Raw genomic sequence first — 19,261 nt, 5'->3', positions numbered from 1 at the left:
AAATAAATTTGTTAGTCTAAGTTACCACAAGGACTTCTCGTTGTGTTTGCTGATACAGACTAACATAGTTACCGTTCTGAAACTCCACTCCAGTGCAGAGTCACTGTTTTGTGGGTGCCCTACATGTACATTTCCAGCCTGTGAAATGTTTGAATTACTTGTAAATCTAAACTTAGCCTTGAATTTTATGGGTTTGTAATGTGTGGGTTGGGGACAATGACAGCCCCCTTGTAATGTATTGTACCCTAAATCATCAATTAGTAGTGTCAGCCCAAACCAGCTTAACATCTGGTTTGGCTGAAAACGTACCATTGATGCATTAAAGCTTTCTCAAAGTTAAAAATAATTATGACCAACCGAAATTGTGAGGAAAAATGTAAAGAGATGTGTAAACAAAAATTGGGTGTTGTCCAAGCACTTGTTATACACTGCCCCAAAACCTGCAAATTCTCAGCTGGAAAAAAGGCAACTTCACTCAAAGTTTTTCTTTTTGTTTTTAAAATCTTGATTAAAGCAAGGACATGAAAACAGCAATAAAAAAAATGAAAAACCAGAATGATTATATAACAAATGGAAGGAAGAAGAAGAGGGCAATGAATAGAAATCAGAAGTTTGAAATGCAGGTAATTGATGAGAGAAGCTAAAGGTAACAACAAAATATCTATGGACAATAGGGTCAAGGACAACAAAATTTTTTTAAAAAAAAATATCAAAGAACTAAAGGAATCCCAGTAGTAGTATAGATAATAGGGTTAGGGTTACCTGTTTTGGGCAGGGACTTTTTGTTCTGTGTTTTTGCAGTGCCCAGCACGATGGGGTCCTGGTCCATGATGGGGCTGCTTGGTACTACAGCAATACAAATAATAAGTGCATGTGACGCACAGACTTAACATCTGCCAGGGCCAGTTCTCTGGCATTTAAAGTGTGACTGGGTGTGGGGTGGTACAGGTTAATGGTGATGAGCAAATCCGCACATTGTATGCTTGCCCTCCTCATGGAGGCAAAGCTTCCCAGCTTCCATGTGACCTTGTGGGGGGACACACAGATTAACCGGTAGTTAGGGAACTCTGGACTCACAGGCAGGATCAGAAGAACAGCTGGCACAGCTGTGGCAGCGGCTTCTAGAACATCTCACTCAGCATTTCCTCAACAGCTGTGGTTTGCTGACTCAGAATTCCGGGCTACCTCAGAAGACATCTCAGCCAGACCACTTCGACACCAGTTGACTAACCCTCTTCTGCTGCTGCATCTCCCTCTGTCCGTGACATCAAGCCATTGCTGTGAAGATGATTGTGACGCTCTAAATGAGACTATGATTGTGGCTGGAGAGTGAGAAGGGGTGGTGGTGGCAGGGCCTGATAAGGAACAGAGAGCCTTTTGTCATCCAATGAAGTCTAGCCCTAAAAGGGGAAAAGGGAAGAAAGAGACCCAGAAAATAGAGCAGCAGAAATCGTCTCCGAAGAGAAGGGCTTTTCAGTGTTTTTTAGGAGGCGTCAGCGGCCCTTTTAAGTGAAGCTTCCTGATAAGAGACTTTAAAGGTCACCTCTTTGTGAGGAAAGACACCGAGAGAAAGCGGAGGGGGAGATCGTCTGTCCAAACTGCCTTTTTTATGAAGCTCAGCACATATTTTTCAACTGTAAATGAGTCTCTGCAGAGATAGGGCAGACACCAGCGCTTTCGGCCTCTGTGTTTTGTCTGCAGTGAGTGTGTTTGTTAGCAATCTCTTGATTTGATAATGCAGATGCTGCAAAGAGGAGAGAGGTAAGAAACATTTTTCCAGAGGCATCTGTGACCTAGATGCATGTGAATGAGCTCTCTCCCCCGTTGTGTCGAGGGTCTTGGAGCCATCAGCTCTGTCACGGCATATTCAGATGCCAGAAAATGAAGGTCAGAGGCTGGTCTGGATTCAGTGACCAAATCAGCGAGCAACAGTCACGGATGTTAACTTACTTCCGGCAGGACAACAACATCGAAGAAAGACTCAGGCAGCGAAGGTGAAATTGATGAGGAATGGATTTGTATTCAAAAACAGACATGTTTTAGAACAATTATATCTTGGCTGCTGGTGAAGACTCTGGGCAAAAGATGCTTGGAGTCCTAACAGGGAGTTCATATTATTGATTTCCTTAGTTAGTGGGTGGAAGAAATGTTCAGCGAAGGATGTGTGTTCCCTCCCAAAACAATCAGTACGCATCCTCTTTGCTCCACAATTTTGCTTAATAAAGCTGCTATTCGTTCAGAGAGCGTGTGTGGTGGGGGTTAAACCACAGGGACCAGGAAAATCTAACAATGAAAAGGAATTTAAAGTCTGCTCCGCTCTTTCTCCTCTAGTGCAGCCCTGGATTTGCATCTCAGCACAAGGGATTCTCTGGGTGCCTGAAGCTGTAGTGTGCCTCAGTGATGCTGGAGGTTTACAGTCCTAACACCAAGAGATGACGCAGTACTGATGGAGACGTTATCTGCACATGTCTAGCATCATCTCATCTGCCTTGATCATTCTCAGTCATGGTCAAACATAGCAACATTTCCTAGTGCAGATCAGGCTGATAGGTATTCTGTATTTGGAGGTGATTTGCTCAAGTTTCCCCAGCAGCTATAGGTAGCTACATTTCTGGTCTACACTAGAAAGTTTTACTGGAAAAACTTCCCTTTTGTCAGCACAGCTGTATGTGCATCCACTCAAAACTGAGTCCTGCTTAAAAAAAACCCTAAATTTTTGTAAGCAAATTTAAACCAGTTACCCAAGAAAAACAAGTAATCTGCTGGCATAGGTCTACTGGCAATATGCTTCTGTGCAGGAAGAAGGATCTGTACTGGTACAACCAAGATTGGGAGTTCATGGTGGATAATTGGCTGGACATGAGCTCCCAGTATGACACTGCCACCAAAAGAGCGAATGCTACCCTGGGATGAACAAATGGGAATCTCAAGTAGGAGTAGAGAGGTTATTTTACCTCCGAGTGTGACCACTGCTGGAATCCTGTGTCCAGTTCTGGTGCCCACAATTCAAGAATGATGTTGATAAATAGCAGAGGGGTCAGAGAACAGCCACAAAATGATTAAAGGATTAGAAAACCTGCTTTATAGTGATTGAACAGCTTGAGTCTATTTAACTTAATATACTGATTACAAACTGTACAAACTGACAAACTGTACAAACTGACAAACTGTAAGTACTTTGTCACGCAGTGCATCACTCACCACTGGACAGGCGCCTCCTCCAGGTCGCTCTGGGGATTAGCTCGATCTTGATGCCCCTGTCTACAGTCTGCACAATGTCAGTCCTTCCCTGCAGTCCCCTCTCACAGCATCAGGAACTGCAGTGTCCTCTTCGTGGCTTGGCCCACCAGCTGTGTCACTGTCCGTGTTCCCCCCTTCCACGGGGGGAGGTTTAGCTCCTCGGTAGTCCAGGCATTTCCCCCGTGGCGACTGCAGTCAGTAGTCCTGCCGCTTCCCCAGTGGCGAGTGGGGGGACCCAGGCCCACCCACTACTCTGGATCCCAACCCAGGGACCTTGTGGATTGCAGACTCCTGCTGCACCTCAGATTCTTCTCACTGCTGCTATGTCTCCCTGGGCCACTTCCCTATGGCTCTCGCACCTTCTTTGTCCTTCCTCAGAGCCTGCAACTTCCCCTTCTCTGGCAGTGTGAGGTGGATGCCCCATCACAATGGGGAACTAATATTTAATAATGAGTTTTTCAATATAACAGAGAAACATATAACATGGTACAATGGCTGAAAGCTGAAGCTAGACAAATTCACATTGGAAATAAGGTGTACAATTTTGATAGTGAGTGTAATTTATACAATGGGAACAATTTACCAGTTACCATTACTGTCACTACCTAAATCTAGATTGGATGTTTTTGTAACCAACCTGCTCTAGATATTATTTTGGGGCAGTTCTCTGTCCTGTTTTATACAAGAGGTCAGACTAGATACTCACAATTGTCCTTTTTGGCCTTGGAATCTATTAATCAATCCTCTAGCAAAAAGCCAAATATTTTGAATTCTGTCTCCAAGTGGCCCTCAGGCCCAGGCAGCCAGGTGTTGGTCACACCTGTATCTATGGGGCTCTGCAAAGAGCAAACAACCTTTCCCCTCACCTAGTTAACCGTGCATCACTTAGGGGAAACTGAGGCACACACCATACTTATACAAAATATTATGAAAAATCCCAACTCCGCCACCAAGAGACAATGAAGATGATTAGATGCGGAAGCTGTGGAGTGTACATTATTCTGGAGTGGGTACCCAAAAAGAGTGTTGTTTGTATGAAGTGCCACCTGATAGAGCTGATGGAAGAGAAGATCCAAGGCTTGCACATGCAGGTGGAAACTATGGTTGACTTCGGAGGCAATGCATGGGGAGGAACATGGGGCCAACTTCCTTCCCAGATTTCTGCTTGGCCTCTCTGGGGGAAGGGAGAGGGGTTCAGTTCTTCTCCCACTGTGCCTGCCCCCAGCATGCTCGGCCCCTGTCCCTGTCAGCCAGCCCCGGGCAGGGAGCAGAAGTTGTGGAACCAGCCACTTCGTACGCCGGCTGTTCAGTGGCTGCCTGAGAAAGAGTCTGACCGGGGAGGTGGCGGCAGGCTGCTCCTTGCCTGGGCCCAGCTGCCAGGGAGAGCACCTGATCATGTTGCGGGAGGAGCACAGTCTGAGGAGGAGAGAGCTCCCTCTTCCAGCAGGTAACTCTGGTGGGGTGGGGAGAACATGGCAGGCGGGGTTGCTGGGCAGAGGAGACACATGTCCTCCCCTTTAGATTGTGTCCCCCCCCCACCCAGTATGGGGAGGCAAAAGTCATCTATGGTTGAGTTTCAAAGGGGATTTGAGCAGATGATGGAGGGAAGGCTGAAGGGAAAAGTCAAGACTTGCAGATACAAGCTGAACTGCAGAACTGTGAAGGGAGACTGCTGGGTGAGGAAAGTGGCCAGTGGAATCATGTGACTACAGGAGCCAGGCAGAGGAAAAGACGGGCTAGTAAAGGAGAAACAGAGCTCAGGAACAGGTTTGCTGAATTGAAGAATGAAGCAGGGGCACAACAGCCACTAACAGAAAGTGGGAGGAAAATTACAAGTGAGAACAAAAGACAAGAGGACTTGCAGCCTGAAAGAACAGGAGGAAGGCTGGAGAATTGCATCATCACCAGGAAGAGGCAGGTCTATGTGAATGGGGACTCCCTACTAAGAACAGCATACAGGCCTGTCAGCAGGGCGGATCCAGAGAACAGAGGGGTGAGCTTACTACCAGGAGCGAAGATACAGGATCTGGACCTGAGACTGAAGAGGGTCCTAATGGGAGCAGGAAAGAATCCACTGATTGTTCTTCACATGGGAACAAATGACAGCTAGATTCTCACTGGAACACATCCAGGAAGACTATGCCAGGCTGGGGAAGATGCTTAAGGAAATGGAGGCTCAGGTGATCTTCAGTGGGATTCTACCTGTCCCTGGAGGAGGAGAACGAAGGCAAGACAAGATTATGATAATCAACAGATGGCTCAGGCAGTGGTGCTATAAGGAGGGCTTTGGGATGTTTGACCACTGGGAGGCATTCCCGGACAAACGACTGTTCTCATGGGATGGACTTCACCTGAATAGGGAGGGAAATAGACTTCTGGGATGGAGGTTGGCACATCTGATTAAAAGAGCTTTAAACTAGGAACTTGGGAGATGCTCATGTAATCTCCACATCTGATTTTAACATTGAGTGGGAGCAAGAGCAAGTAAGAGAAGATACGGCAATGGAGAAAGGAACAGCAGCGGGTGGGAGAATGGACATCAAGAGGAAAGATAGTGCTGATACCAATGAAGCTAACAGTCAGATAGGCAATACTGTCTGAAGAATGACTGTACCCAAATGGGTGAGGAATGTGAGCGAAGTCAAGCAGCAACAACTAAGATGTCTGCACACAAGTGCAAGGAGACTGGGTAACAAAATAGAGGAATTAGAACTACTGGTGCAGGAAGTGAAACCAGATATTGGAGGGATAACAGAAACATGGTGGAATAGTAGTCATGGCTGTAGCACAGGTACTGAAGGGTATGTGCTGTTCAGGAAAAACAGAATAAAAGTCAAGGTGGTGGAGAAGCTCTGTATATTAATGAGGAGATAGACTGTAAAGAAATTAGAAATGATGAAATTGATAAAACAGAGTCTGTTTGGGCCAAAATCACTTTGGAGAAGAAAGCTACTAGAGGTTCCCCTGGGATATGCTTGGGGTGTGCTACAGACCCCCAGGATCTGATCTGGATCTGGATAGAGACCTCTTTAATGTTTTTAATGAAATAAATACTGCTGGGAATTGTGTGATTATGGGAGACTTTAATTTCCCAGATATAGATTGGAGGACAAGTGCTATTAATAATGGTAGGGCCCAGATATCCCTGGATGTGATAACTGACAGATTTCTTCACCAAATAGTCACTGAATCAACAAGAGGAGATGCCATTTTAGATTTGGTATTGGTGAGTAGTGAGGACCTCACAGAAGAACTGGGGGCAACCTTGGTTCAAGTGATCATGAGCTAATTCAGTTTAAACTAAATAGAAGGCTAAACAAAACTAGAGCTGCAACTAGGGGCCTTGATTTTAATAAATTAAGAGAATTCTTAGGGAATTGGACTGGACAGAAGAACTCAAGGATCTGAATGTGGAGGAGGCTTGGAATTACTTTAAGTCAAAGTTGCAGAAGCAAGGTGAAGCCTGCATCCCAAACAAGAAGAAAAATTCATAGGGAAGGGTTGCAGACCAAGCTGGTTGAACAAGCATCTTAAACAGGTGATTAAGAGAAAGCATAAAGCCTACAAGAAATGGAAGATGGGATGGATCAGCAAGGAAAGATACCACTTGGAAGTCAGAAAGTGTAGGGAAAAAAGGTGAGAACTCCCATAAGCCAAGCAGAGTTGGCTCTTGCAAAGGAGATTAAAACCAACAGTAAAATGTTCTATACTCATAAAAATAAAATGAAAACAAGGAACGAAGAAGTGGGACTGCTAATCACTGAGGATGAGGTAGACATTAAAAATAATCTAGTCATGGCCCAACACCTAAACGAATACTTTGCCTCAGTTTTCCATAAGGGTAATGAGGAGCTGAGGGATAGTAGCAGGGTGGCTGATGGAAATGAAGAAATGGAAGTAGAAATTACCACATCCGAGATGAAATTCAAACTCAGACAACTTATTGGGATGAAACTGGATAAACTCCATCCAAGAATATTAAAGGAACTGGCACATGAAATGGCAAGCCCAATAGCAAGGATTTTTAATGAATCTGTAAACTCAGGGATCGTATCCCATGACTGCAGAATTGCTAATATAGTTCCTATTTTTAAGAAAGGGAAAAAAAGCGATCCATGAAACTACAGGCCGGTTAGTTTGACCTCATAGTGTACAAGGTTTTGGAACAAATTTTGAAAGAGTAAATAGTTAAGGACATAGAGGCAAACGGTAACTGGGATAAAATACAATGTGGTTTTACAAAAGGTAAATTGTGCCAGATCATCCTGATCTCTTTCTTTAAGAGGATAACAGATTTTTTCAACACAGGAAATGCAGTAGATCTTTACCTGGATTTCAGTAAGGCATCTGATACAGTTCCAAGTGGGAAATTATTAATTAAATTGGAGAAGATGGGGATTAATATGAGAATTGAAAGGTGGATAAGGAACTGGTTAAAGGGAAGACTGGCTAAAGGGATCATACTGAAAGGTGAACTCTCAGGTTGGAGGGAGGTTATTAGTGGAGTTCCTCGGGGATCGGCCTTGGAACCAATCTTATTTAACATTTTCATTAATGACCTCGGCACAAAAAGTGGAAGTGTGTGAATAAAATTTGCAGATGACACAAACTTGGGGGGTATTGTCAATGCGGAGGAGGACCGGAATATCATATAAGAAGATCTGAATGATCTTGTAAATAGGAGTAATAGAAATGTGATGAAATTTAACAGTGCAAAATGCAAGGTCATAGAATCATAGAATCAGAGAATATCAGGGTTGGAAGGGACCTCAGGAGGTCATCTAGGCCAACCATCTGTGTCCAACTCACCAATGTCGAATAGAGGGGAATGATCACGTCCCTCAATCTGCTGGCAATGCCCCTACTTATACATCCCAAAATGCCATTGGCCTTCTTGGCAACAAGGGCACACTGTCTCCCACGACTCCCTCACGGAGCGGATGGGTAGGATCCCTTGGGGGACTAACATGAAGGGGAAAGGAGTCCAGGAGAGCTGGCTGTATTTCAAGGAATCCCTGTTGAGGTTACAGGGACAAACCATCCCGATGAGTCGAAAGAATAGTAAATATGGCAGGCGACCAGCTTGGCTTAACGGTGAAATCCTAGCGGATCTTAAACATAAAAAAGAAGCTTACAAGAAGTGGAAGGTTGGACATATGACCAGGGAAGAGTATAAAAATATTGCTCGGGCATGTAGGAATGAAATCAGGAGGGCCAAATCGCACCTGGAGCTGCAGCTAGCAAGAGATGTCAAGAGTAACAAGAAGGGTTTCTTCAGGTATGTTGGCAACAAGAAGAAAGCCAAGGAAAGTGTGGGCCCCTTACTGAATGAGGGAGGCAACCTAGTGACAGAGGATGTGGAAAAAGCTAATGTGCTCAATGCTTTTTTTGCCTCTGTCTTCACTAACAAGGACAGCTCCCAGACTGCTGCGCTGGGCATCACAACATGGGGAGTAGATGGCCAGCCCTCTGTGGAGAAAGAGGTGGTTAGGGACTATTTAGAAAAGCTGGACGTGCACAAGTCCATGGGGCTGGACGAGTTGCATCCGAGAGTGCTAAAGGAATTGGCGGATGTGATTGCAGAGCCATTGGCCATTATCTTTGAAAACTCGTGGCGAACGGGGGAAGTCCCGGATGACTGGAAAAAGGCTAATGTAGTGCCAATCTTTAAAAAAGGGAAGAAGGAGGATCCTGGGAACTACAGACCAGTCAGCCTCACCTCAGTCCCCGGAAAAATCATGGAGCAGGTCCTCAAGGAATCAATCCTGAAGCACTTACATGAGAGGAAAGTGATCAGGAACAGTCAGCATGGATTCACCAAGGGTAGGTCATGCCTGACTAATCTAATCGCCTTCTATGATGAGATTATGGTTCTGTGGATGAAGGGAAAGCAGTGGATGTATTGTTTCTTGACTTTAGCAAAGCTTTTGACACGGTCTCCCACAGTATTCTTGCCAGCAAGTTAAAGAAGTATGGGCTGGATGAATGGACAATAAGGTGGATAGAAAGCTGGCTAGATTGTCAGGCTCAACGGGTAGTGATCAATGGCTCCATGTCTAGTTGGCAGCCGGTATCAAGCCGAGTGCCCCAAGGGTCGGTCCTGGGGCCGGTTTTGTTCAATATCGTCATAAATGATCTGGAGGATGGTGTGGATTGCACTCTCAGCAAATTTGCGGATGATACTAAACTGGGAGGAGTGGTAGATACGCTGGAGGGCAGGGATAGGATACAGAGGGACCTAGACAAATTGGAGGATTGGGCCAAAAGAAACCTGATGGGGTTCAATAAGGATAAGTGCAGGGTCCTGCACTTAGGACGGAAGAACCCAATGCACAGCTACAGACTAGGGACCAAATGGCTAGGCAGCAGTTCCGCGGAAAAGGACCTAGGGGTTACAGTGGACGAGAAGCTGGATATGAGTCAACTGTGTGCCCTTGTTGCCAAGAAGGCCAATGGCATTTTGGGCTGTATAAGTAGGGGCATAGCGAGCAGATTGAGGGACGTGATCGTTCCCCTCTATTCGACATTGGTGAGGCCTCATCTGGAGTACTGTGTCCAGTTTTGGGCCCCACACTACAAGAAGGACGTGGATAAATTGGAGAGAGTCCAGCGGAGGGCAACAAAAATGATTAGGGGACTGGAACACATGACTTATGAGGAGAGGCTGAGGGAACTGGGATTGTTTAGTCTGCAGAAGAGAAGAATGAGGGGGGATTTGATAGCTGCTTTCAACTACCTGAGAGGTGGTTCCAGAGAGGATGGTTCTAGACTATTCTCAGTGGTAGAAGAGGACAGGACAAGGAGTAATGGTCTCAAGTTGCAGTGGGGGAGGTTTAGGTTGGATATTAGGAAAAACTTTTTCACTAGGAGGGTGGTGAAACACTGGAATGTGTTACCTAGGGAGGTGGTAGAATCTCCTTCCTTGGAAGTTTTAAGGTCAGGCTTGACAAAGCCTTGGCTGGGATGATTTGATTGGGGATTGGTCCTGCTTTGAGCAGGGGGTTGGACTAGATGACCTCCTGAGGTCCCTTCCAACCCTGATATTCTATGATTCTATGACTCATATCCAGCTTCTCGTCCACTGTAACCCCTAGGTCCTTCTCTGCAAAACTGCTGCCGAGCCATTCGGTCCCTAGTCTGTAGCAGTGCAAGGGATTCTTCCATCCTAAGTGCAGGACTCTGCACTTGTCCTTGTTGAACCTCATCAGATTTCTTTTGGCCCAATCCTCTAATTTGTCTAGGCCACTCTGGACCCTATCCCTACCCTCCAGCTTATCTACCTCTCCCTCCAGCTTAGTTGTAGAAACTAGCTACAGCCTGCATCCCAAGCAAGGGGAAAAAATTGTAGGGAAGGGTTGCAGACCAAGCTGAATGAACAAACATCTCAAACAGGTGATTAAGAGAAAGCAGTAAGCCTACAAGGTATGGAAGGTGGGATTGATCAGCAAGGAAAGATACCACTTTGAGGTCATCAAGCACAGGGAAGGAGTGAGAACCGCCAAGTGTCCAGCAGAATGGACCTGGGAAAGGGAATTAAAACCAACAATAAAAGGAAAGAAGAAGTGGGACCGCTGAAACTCAAACTACTTAATGGGAGTAATCTCCCTCCAAGACTATTAAAGGAAGTGACACATGAAATTGCCAGCCCAATAACAAGGATTTTTAAGGAATCTCTAAACTCAGGGGTTGTATCCAATGACTGGAGAATTGTTAATATAATTCCTATTTTTTAGAAAGAGGAAAAAGGTGATATGGGAAACTACAGCCCTGTTAGTTTGACCTCAAGTATATGGGAAAGTCTTGGAACAAATTTTGAAAGAGAAAGTAGTTGACATAGCGGTAAACGGTAATTGATCTAGGTTGAGGTATCATTAGAGGAGGTTTTGCAATAAATTCATAAACTAAACAGTAATAACTCACCAGGACCAGATCGTATTCACCGAAGAGTTCTGAAGGAACTCAAATATGAAATTGCAGAACTACTAACTGTGATATGTGTCCTAATATTTAAATCGGCTTCTGAGCCAGATGACTGGAGTATAGCCAATGTAATGCTAAGTTTTAAAAAAGGGTCTGGAGGTGTCATAAATATAAAGGGAAGGGTAAACCCCTTTGAAATCCCTCCTGGCCAGGGGAAAACTCCTCTCACCTGTAAAGGGTTAAGAAGCTGAAGGTAACCTCACTGGCACCTGACCAAAATGACCAATGAGGAGACAAGATACTTTCAAAAGCTGGGAGGAGGGAGAGAAACAAAGGGTCTGTGTGTCTGTCTATATGCTGCCTTGCCGGGGATAGACCAGGAATGGAGTCTTAGAACTTTTAGTAAGTAATCTAGCTAGGTATGCGTTAGATTATGATTCCTTTAAATGGCTGAGAAAAGAATTGTGCTGAATAGAATAACTATTTCTGTCTGTGTATCTTTTTTGTAACTTAAGGTTTTGCCTAGAGGGATTCTCTATGTTTTGAATCTAATTACCCTGTAAGGTATCTACTATCCTGATTTTACAGAGGGGATTTCTTTACTTCTATTTACTCCTATTTCTATTAAAAGTCTTCTTGTAAGAAAACTGATTGTTTTTTCCATTGTTCTCAGATCCAAGGGTTTGGGTCTGTGGTCACCTATGCAAATTGGTGAGGCTTTTTATCCAACATTTCCCAGGAAAGAGGGGGGTGCAAGTGTTGGGAGGATTGTTCATTGTTCTTAAGATCCAAGGGTCTGGGTCTGTAGTCACCTAGGCAAATTGGTGAGGCTTTTTACCAAACCTTGTCCAGGAAGTGGGGTGCAAGGTTTTGGGAAGTATTTTTGGGGGAAAGACATTTCCAAACAGCTCTTCCCCAGTAACCAGTATTTGTCTGGTGGTGGTAGCGGCCAATCCAAGGACAAAGGGTGGAATATTTTGTACCTTGGGGAAGTTTTGACCTAAGCTGGTAAAGATAAGCTTAGGAGGTTTTTCATGCAGGTCCCCACATCTGTACCCTAGAGTTCAGAGTGGGGGAGGAACCTTGACAGGAAGTGATCCTGGCAATTACAGACCAATAAGCCTAATTTCAGTACGGGGCAAACTGGTTGAAACTATAGTAAAGAACAGAATTATCAGACACATAGATGAACATAATTTGTTGGAATAGTCAATATGGTTTTTGTAAAGAGAAATCATGCCTCACCAATCTACTAGAATCCTTTGAGGGGCTCAACAAGTATGTGGACAAGGGGGATACACTGGATATAGTGTACTAAGATTTTCAGAAAGCATTTGACAAAGTCCCTCGCCAAAGGTTCTTAAGGAAAGTAAGCTATCATTGGATAAGAGGGAAGGTCCTCTCATGGATCAGTAACTGGCTAAAAGACAGGAAACAAAGGGTAGGAATAGATGGTCAGTTCTCAGAATGGAGAGAGGTAAATAGTGGGGTCCCCCAGGAGTCTGTACTGGGACAAGTACTTTTCAACATATTCATAAATGATCTGGAAAAAGGGGTAAAACTAAAGTGGCAAAATTTTCAGATAATACAAAAATACTCAAGATAGTTAAGGCCAAAGTGGATTGCGAATAGTTACAAAGGGATCCCACAAAACTGGGTGACTGGGCAGCAAGAAGGCAGATGAAAATCAATGTTGATAAGTGCAAAGTAATGCACATTGGAAAACATAATCCTAACTGTACATATATAATGATGGGGTCTAAGTTAGCTGTTATCACTCAAGAAAGAGATCTTGGAGTCCTTGTGGATAGTTCTCTGTCATCCACTCAATGTGCAGCGGCAGTCAAAAAAGTGAACAGAATTTTGGGAATCATTAAGAAAGGGGTAGACAAGATAGCAAATATCATAATTGCCTCTAGAAAAATCCACGGTACACCCACATCTTGAATACTGGGTGCAGATCTGGTTGCCCCATCTCAAAAAAGATAAATTGGAATTGGAATAGGTTCAGAAAAGGGCAACAAAAATGATTAGGGGTATGGAACGGCTGCCATATGAGGAGAGGTTACTAAAAGTCAGACTTTTCAGCTTAGAAAAGGGATGACTAGGGGTCATTATAGAGGTGTATAAAATTATGGCTCATAACACAAGAACTAGGGGGTCACCAAATGAAATTAATAGGCAGCAGGTTTAAAACAAACAGAAGGAAGTATTTCTTCACACAAACACACAGTCAACCTGTGGAACTCCTTGCCAGAAGATGTTGTGAAGGCCAAGACTATAACAGGGTTCAAAAAAGAACTAGATAAATTCATGGAGGACAGGTCCATCATGTGCAAACAATGCCCCTCTGCCATGTACATTGGTCAAACTGGACATTCTCTACGTAAAAGAATAAATGGACACAAATCAGATATCAAGAATTATAACATTCATAAACCAGTCGGAGAATACTTCAATCTCTTTGGTCATGCAATTACAGACAAGAAAGTTGCGATATTACAACAGAAAAACTTCAAAACCAGACTCTAGCGAGAGACAGCTGAATTGGAATTCATTTGCAAATTGGATACAATTAACTTAGGCTTGAATAGAGACTGGAAGTGGTTAAGTCATTATGCAAGGTAACCTATTTCCCCTTGTTTCCCCCTCCCCCCACTGTTCCTCAGACCTTCTTCTTAAACCCTGAATTTGTGCTGGAAATGGCCCATCTTGATTATCATACACATTGTAAGGAGAGTGATCACTTTAGATAAGCCATTACCAGCAGGAGAGTGGGGTGGGGGGAGAGAAAACCTTTTGTAGTGGTAAACACCCATTTTTTCATAGTCTGTGTGTATAAAACATCCTCACTGCATTTGCCACTTTATGCATCCGATGAAGTGAGCTGTAGCTCACGAAAGCTTATGCTGAAATAAATTGGTTAGTCTCTAAAGTGCCACAAGTACTCCTTTTCTTTTTGCGAATACAGACTAACACGGCTGCTACTCTGAAACAGGTCCATCAACGGCTATTAGCCAGGATGGACAGGAAGGGTGTCCCTAGCCTCTGTTTGCCAGAAACTGGGAATGGGCGACGGGATGGATCACTTGATTATTACCTGTTCTGTTCATTCCCTCTGAAGCACCGGGCATTGGCCACTGTTGGAAGACAAGATCTTGGGCTAGATGGACCTTTGATCTGACCCAGTATGGCCGTTCTTATGTTAAAATACAACATGGTTTTACAAAAGGTAGTTTGTGCCAGACCAACCTGATTGCCTTCTTAGAGAAGATAACTGATTTTTTTTTTAGACAAAGGAAATGCATTAGCTCTAATGTGCCTGGATTTCAGTAAGGCAATTGATAGAGTTCCAAATGGAAAATTATTAGTTAAATTGGAGAAGATGGGGGTTAATATCACAATTGATAGATATGGAATTGGTTATAGGGAAGACTGGCTAAAGGGGTCATACTGAAAGGTGAACGCTGAGGCTGGAGGGAGGTTACTAGTGGAGTTCCTCAGGTCTTGGGACCAATTTTGTTTAACATTTTTATTAATGACATTGGCATAAAAAGTTGGAGTGTGCTAATAAAATTTGTAGATGACACAAAGTTGGAGGTATTGCCAATATAGTGGAGGACCGGAATGTCATACAAGAATATCTGGATGACCTTGAAAATTGGAGTAATAGAAAAGTGATTAAATTTAATAGTGAGAAATGCAATCAGGGCCTAACAGCAAGAATTCTTGCTATAAACTGGGGCCATATCAGTTAGATGTAATCAGTTAGATGTAATTTTTGGTCGATCACAGGATGACGAAGAACCTCCCAATGTGATACAGCCATGAAAAAGGGCTAATGCAGTCCTAGGATGCATCAGACCTGGTATTTCCAGTAGAGAAAGGGAAGAGTTAATACCATAATATAAGGCACTGGTGAGACCTCATCTGGAATATGGTGTGCAATTCTGATGACCTATGTTTAAGGAAGATGAATTCAAACTGGAACAGGTGCAGTGATGGCCTACTAGGATCATCAGAAGAATGGAAAACCTCCCTTATAAGACAAGACTCGAGGAGCTTGGCTTGTTTAGCCTAACCAAAGGCTGAGGGGAGACATCGCTCTCTATCAATAGATCAGAGGAATACATAGTAGGGAAGGAGAGGAGTTATTTAAGTTAAGGGCCAATGTGGACACAAGAACAAATGCATATAGACTGGCCATCAACAAGTTTAGGCTTGAAATTAGATGAAGGTTTTTAACCATCAGAGGAATGAAGTTCTGGAACAGCCTTCCAAGGGGAGTAGCACAAGGAAAAACTGGCTTCAAGACTGAGCTTATGGAGGGGATGGTCTAATGAGACTGCTTACAATGGCATGGAACCCATCTGCAACTGCTAGCAGCAAATATCCCCAAAGGCCAGAGAGGGAACACGAGAGAGGGGGGGCTGTGAGTCACTACAGAGAATTCTTTCTCTGGTGTCTGGTTTTTCCTTTCCCACATGCTCAGGGTCTAACTGATTGCCATATTTGGGGTCATTAAGGAATTTTTCCCTGGTTCAGACTGGCAGAGACCCTGGGGTTTTTAGCCTTCCTCTGCGGCATGGGGCATGAGTCACTTGCTGGTTTAAATTAGTGTAAATGGTGGATTCTCTGTAACGAAGTCTTTAAACTATTATTTGAGGACTTCAGTAACACAACCAGAGGCTAGGGGTCTATTACAGGAGTGGGTGGGTGAGGTTCTGTGGCATGCAATGTGTAGGAGGTCAGACTAGAATACCATGATTGTTCCTTCTGGCCTTAAAGTCTGAGAGTCTATTAGTAACATTTAAAGCCTTTCTCCTTTTGAAGGAAAAATATCAGTCTCATATTTTCAGAATAACCTTTCTTTGATGAAAAGGGTTAATTTTATTCTCAGACCTGATGCGTACAGGGTATCTATTTATCCTGCTCTTAACAAACAGACAGACCAGATGGAGGAGACAGAGGGTAGAAAAAATGGGTGACATCTGGCTTTGGTTAATGTTTTTGGAACATTGGACCGCTGGTTAGTTACCAGTGGATGCTCTTGTCTGGGAGTTAATCACACCACCTGCTGCTTGGATCCTGGTTTATGGTCTAGACAGGGACTTCATCTGATTGGATCTTTTCTTATGAGACAAGGCAGGCTTGGATGAATACAGCATAGTTGTCTTCAGGATTTGATGAAAAGCTGGGAGAGAGGGTAGAAGGAAAGCAAGCCGGGGCGGGGGGGAGGGGGGAGAGGAAGAAAATACAAAAAGAGAAGGAAAAACAACACAGGATCTTTATGTGCCACTGCTGTGCTGGCAATTAGGCAGCCCCGCTGATGGGCTGAGGACTGGTTGTCATGATAACGTGTTGACTTTCAGCACTCACAGGTGAAAAAGTTGCTTAAACAAAATTCAGGCCAGCTGGCCTTCCTCTCAGGAAGAAAGATGATTAGTGTTTGAGGAGATCTCAGGAGGTCATCTAGTCCAACCCCCTGCTCAAAGCAGGACCAACCCCAACTAAATCATCCTTGCCAGGGCTCTGTCAAGCCGGACCTTAAAAACCTGTAAGGATGGAGATTCCACCAAACCTCCTAAACTTACTTTACCAGCTTAGGTTAAAACTTCCCCAAGGTACAAACTATTTTACCCTTTACCCTTGGACTTTTAATAGAAGAAACAGTAAAAAAGAAGTAACAATAAAAAGAATCACCTCTGTAAAATCAGGATGGTAAATACCTTACAGGGTAATTAGATTCAAAACATAGAGAATCCCTCTAGGCAAAAAGTTAAATTACAAAAAGAAACACAGACAGGAATATCCATTCTATTCAGCACAGCTTAATTTCTCAGCCATTTAAAGAAATCATAATCTAACGCATATCTAGCTAGATTACTTACTAAGTTCTAAGATTCCATTCCTGTTCTGTCCCCGGCAAAAACAGCATACAGACAGACCCTTTGTTTTTCCCTCCCCGCCAGCTTTTGAAAGTATCTTGTCTCCTCATTGGTCATTTTGGTCAGGTGCCAGCGAGGTTACCTTTAGCTTCTTAACCCTTTACAGGTGAGAGGATTTTTCCTTCAGCCAGGAGGGATTTTAAAGGGGTTTACCCTTCCCTTTATATTTATGACAGATGGAGATTCCACCACCTCCCTAGGTAACCCATTCCAGTGCTTCACCACCCTCCTAGTGAAATAGTTTTTCCTAATATCCAACCTAGGCCTTCCCTACTACAACTTGAGACCATTGCTCCTTGTTCTGTCATCTGCCACCAGTGAGAAAAGCCGAGCTCTGCAGGCTGGGGACCAACTGGCTAAGCAGCATTTTGGGCTGTATAAGTAGGAGCATTGCCAGCAGATCAAGGGAAGTGATTATTCCTCTCTATGCGACACTGGTGAGGTCACACCTGGAGTATTGCGTCCAGTTTTGGTCCCCCCACCACAGAAGGGATGTGGACAAATTGGAGAGCGTCCAGTGGAGGGCAACAAAAATTATTTGGGGGCTGAAGCACATGACTTACTAGGAGAGGCTGAGGGAACTGGGCTTATTTAGTCTGCAGAAGAGAAGAATGAGCGGGGATTTGATAGCAGACTTCAACTACCTGAAGAGAGGTTCCAAAGAGGATGGATCTAGACTGTTCTCAGTGGTGGCAGATGACAGAACAAGGAGCAATGGTCTCAAGTTGCAGTGTGGGAGGTCTGGGTTGGATATTAGGAAACGCTATTTCACTAGGAGGGTGGTGAAGCACTGGAATGCGTTACCTAGGGAGGTGAGGGAATCTCCATCCTTAGAGGTTTTTTCAGGCCCAGCTTGACAAAGCCCTGGCTGGGATGATTTAGTTGGGGATTGGTCCTGCTTTGAGCAGGGGGTTGGACTAGATGACCTCCTCAGGTCTCTTCCAACCTTAATATTCTATGATTTTTCTAGGGACTGAGGTGAGCAGAGATGAACGGCAGTGTGGCAGCTCAGGGCTGAACTGGGATGTCAGGTGGACAGACGATGAGAGACAACTGAACTGACCTTGATTTTTTAGAGTCTCTCTTTGAGGAACCCAAAAAAGGAGAAGCGGCCATCCCAGTTCATCTCCCTCGTTATTTTGTCCACCAGTTAGCCCTAATATCCGTCACACCAGTTTTGGTCTTTTAACTTCTGGTTCCACATGTTCTGTTTTTACTAAGCATAATTTCGAAATTCCTTGGATTATATCAGTGTGACCTTTTTGGTTTAGACTAATCCAGTTTCTTTTTTTTTTTTGCACTTGTTACAATATTCGTATTGTACACAAAATTGACCTATTTTTTATGGTTATTGTAACATCCTATGAACTTTCACATACATTTTAGCTTACAAGAGGGGCACACCTTGCAGGCCTAATAGGTACAACAGAGCCAATCAAGTTAACCTCAGGCTGGATTAAATCTCACTCTGTGGTGGATGCGCGACAGGACAACCCAGGGAATTGCTGCATGGATTTGGCACAAGGTGAGGATGTGTAGTGTTAGTATATGGGTCCGTTTGTTAGCCTGGGATAGAATTTTGGGCTTGACTTTCGATACTCCTATCTTATATTAATATGTGTAAACAAAGCACAAAGACTCTGATGTTGCTTCTGTCTAGTCAGCTGGATTTGTTAGTACAATGGAAACAGACAAGAGTGGTTAAAGTGTTACTGGAGAGCACTTTAAGATTGCCTCAATCTCAAGGCAAAGTCAAGCAACCAGTCAGGAGGGGCAAAGGGGGGGTCAGGGGGAAGGTATAAAACACAAAAAGACGAAAGAAAGGCCCATCCCTGACCGTAGCACAACCTCACTCCTCACCCCTCCCATGAGGTACAAAAGGGGTGGGACTGTCGGTGTGCATTGCAGGTATATTTGGGCCTGCTAAGGAGGAGGGAGGAATGGGACACAGGCAAGGCTCTGCAGCATCAGAGCTGGGAGGGGAACACTGGGAAACAGACCCTGCCGGCGTGTAGAGCTCTGGATATGCTTGCTTGGAACTAACCCCAATCAACATCGAATTGCCTGCACTTCGGACTTCTGCTTTCTGTCTGTGTGACAAGAACCAGGGGAGAGGGTAAAGGGAAATTCCTCTAACATATGGGAGGGAAGAA

At 44.2% G+C, this 19,261-nt stretch overlaps 1 protein-coding gene across 2 annotated transcripts in view; it reads right to left on the bottom strand.

Moving 5' to 3' along the window:
* The window catches only part of TMPRSS9 (transmembrane serine protease 9), a 75,163-nt gene that overhangs the window by 50,616 nt on the left and 5,286 nt on the right, over positions 1–19,261 (bottom strand). The window contains exon 1 of one of the 2 annotated variants that reach the window (XM_074939443.1): positions 3,202–3,904. The exons of the other annotated variant lie outside the window; for it this stretch is intronic. The gene's annotated coding sequence lies outside the window, so the exon portion shown is untranslated. Of the gene's footprint in view, positions 1–3,201; positions 3,905–19,261 lie in introns of those variants that run through there. 2 annotated transcript variants of the gene reach the window in all.

This window comes from Natator depressus, chromosome 25 (assembly GCF_965152275.1).
Source record: "Natator depressus isolate rNatDep1 chromosome 25, rNatDep2.hap1, whole genome shotgun sequence".
Taxonomy (NCBI): domain Eukaryota; kingdom Metazoa; phylum Chordata; order Testudines; family Cheloniidae; genus Natator; species Natator depressus.
Note: the sequence above shows the minus strand (reverse complement) of the source record. Positions and strands in the feature narration are given on the sequence as shown.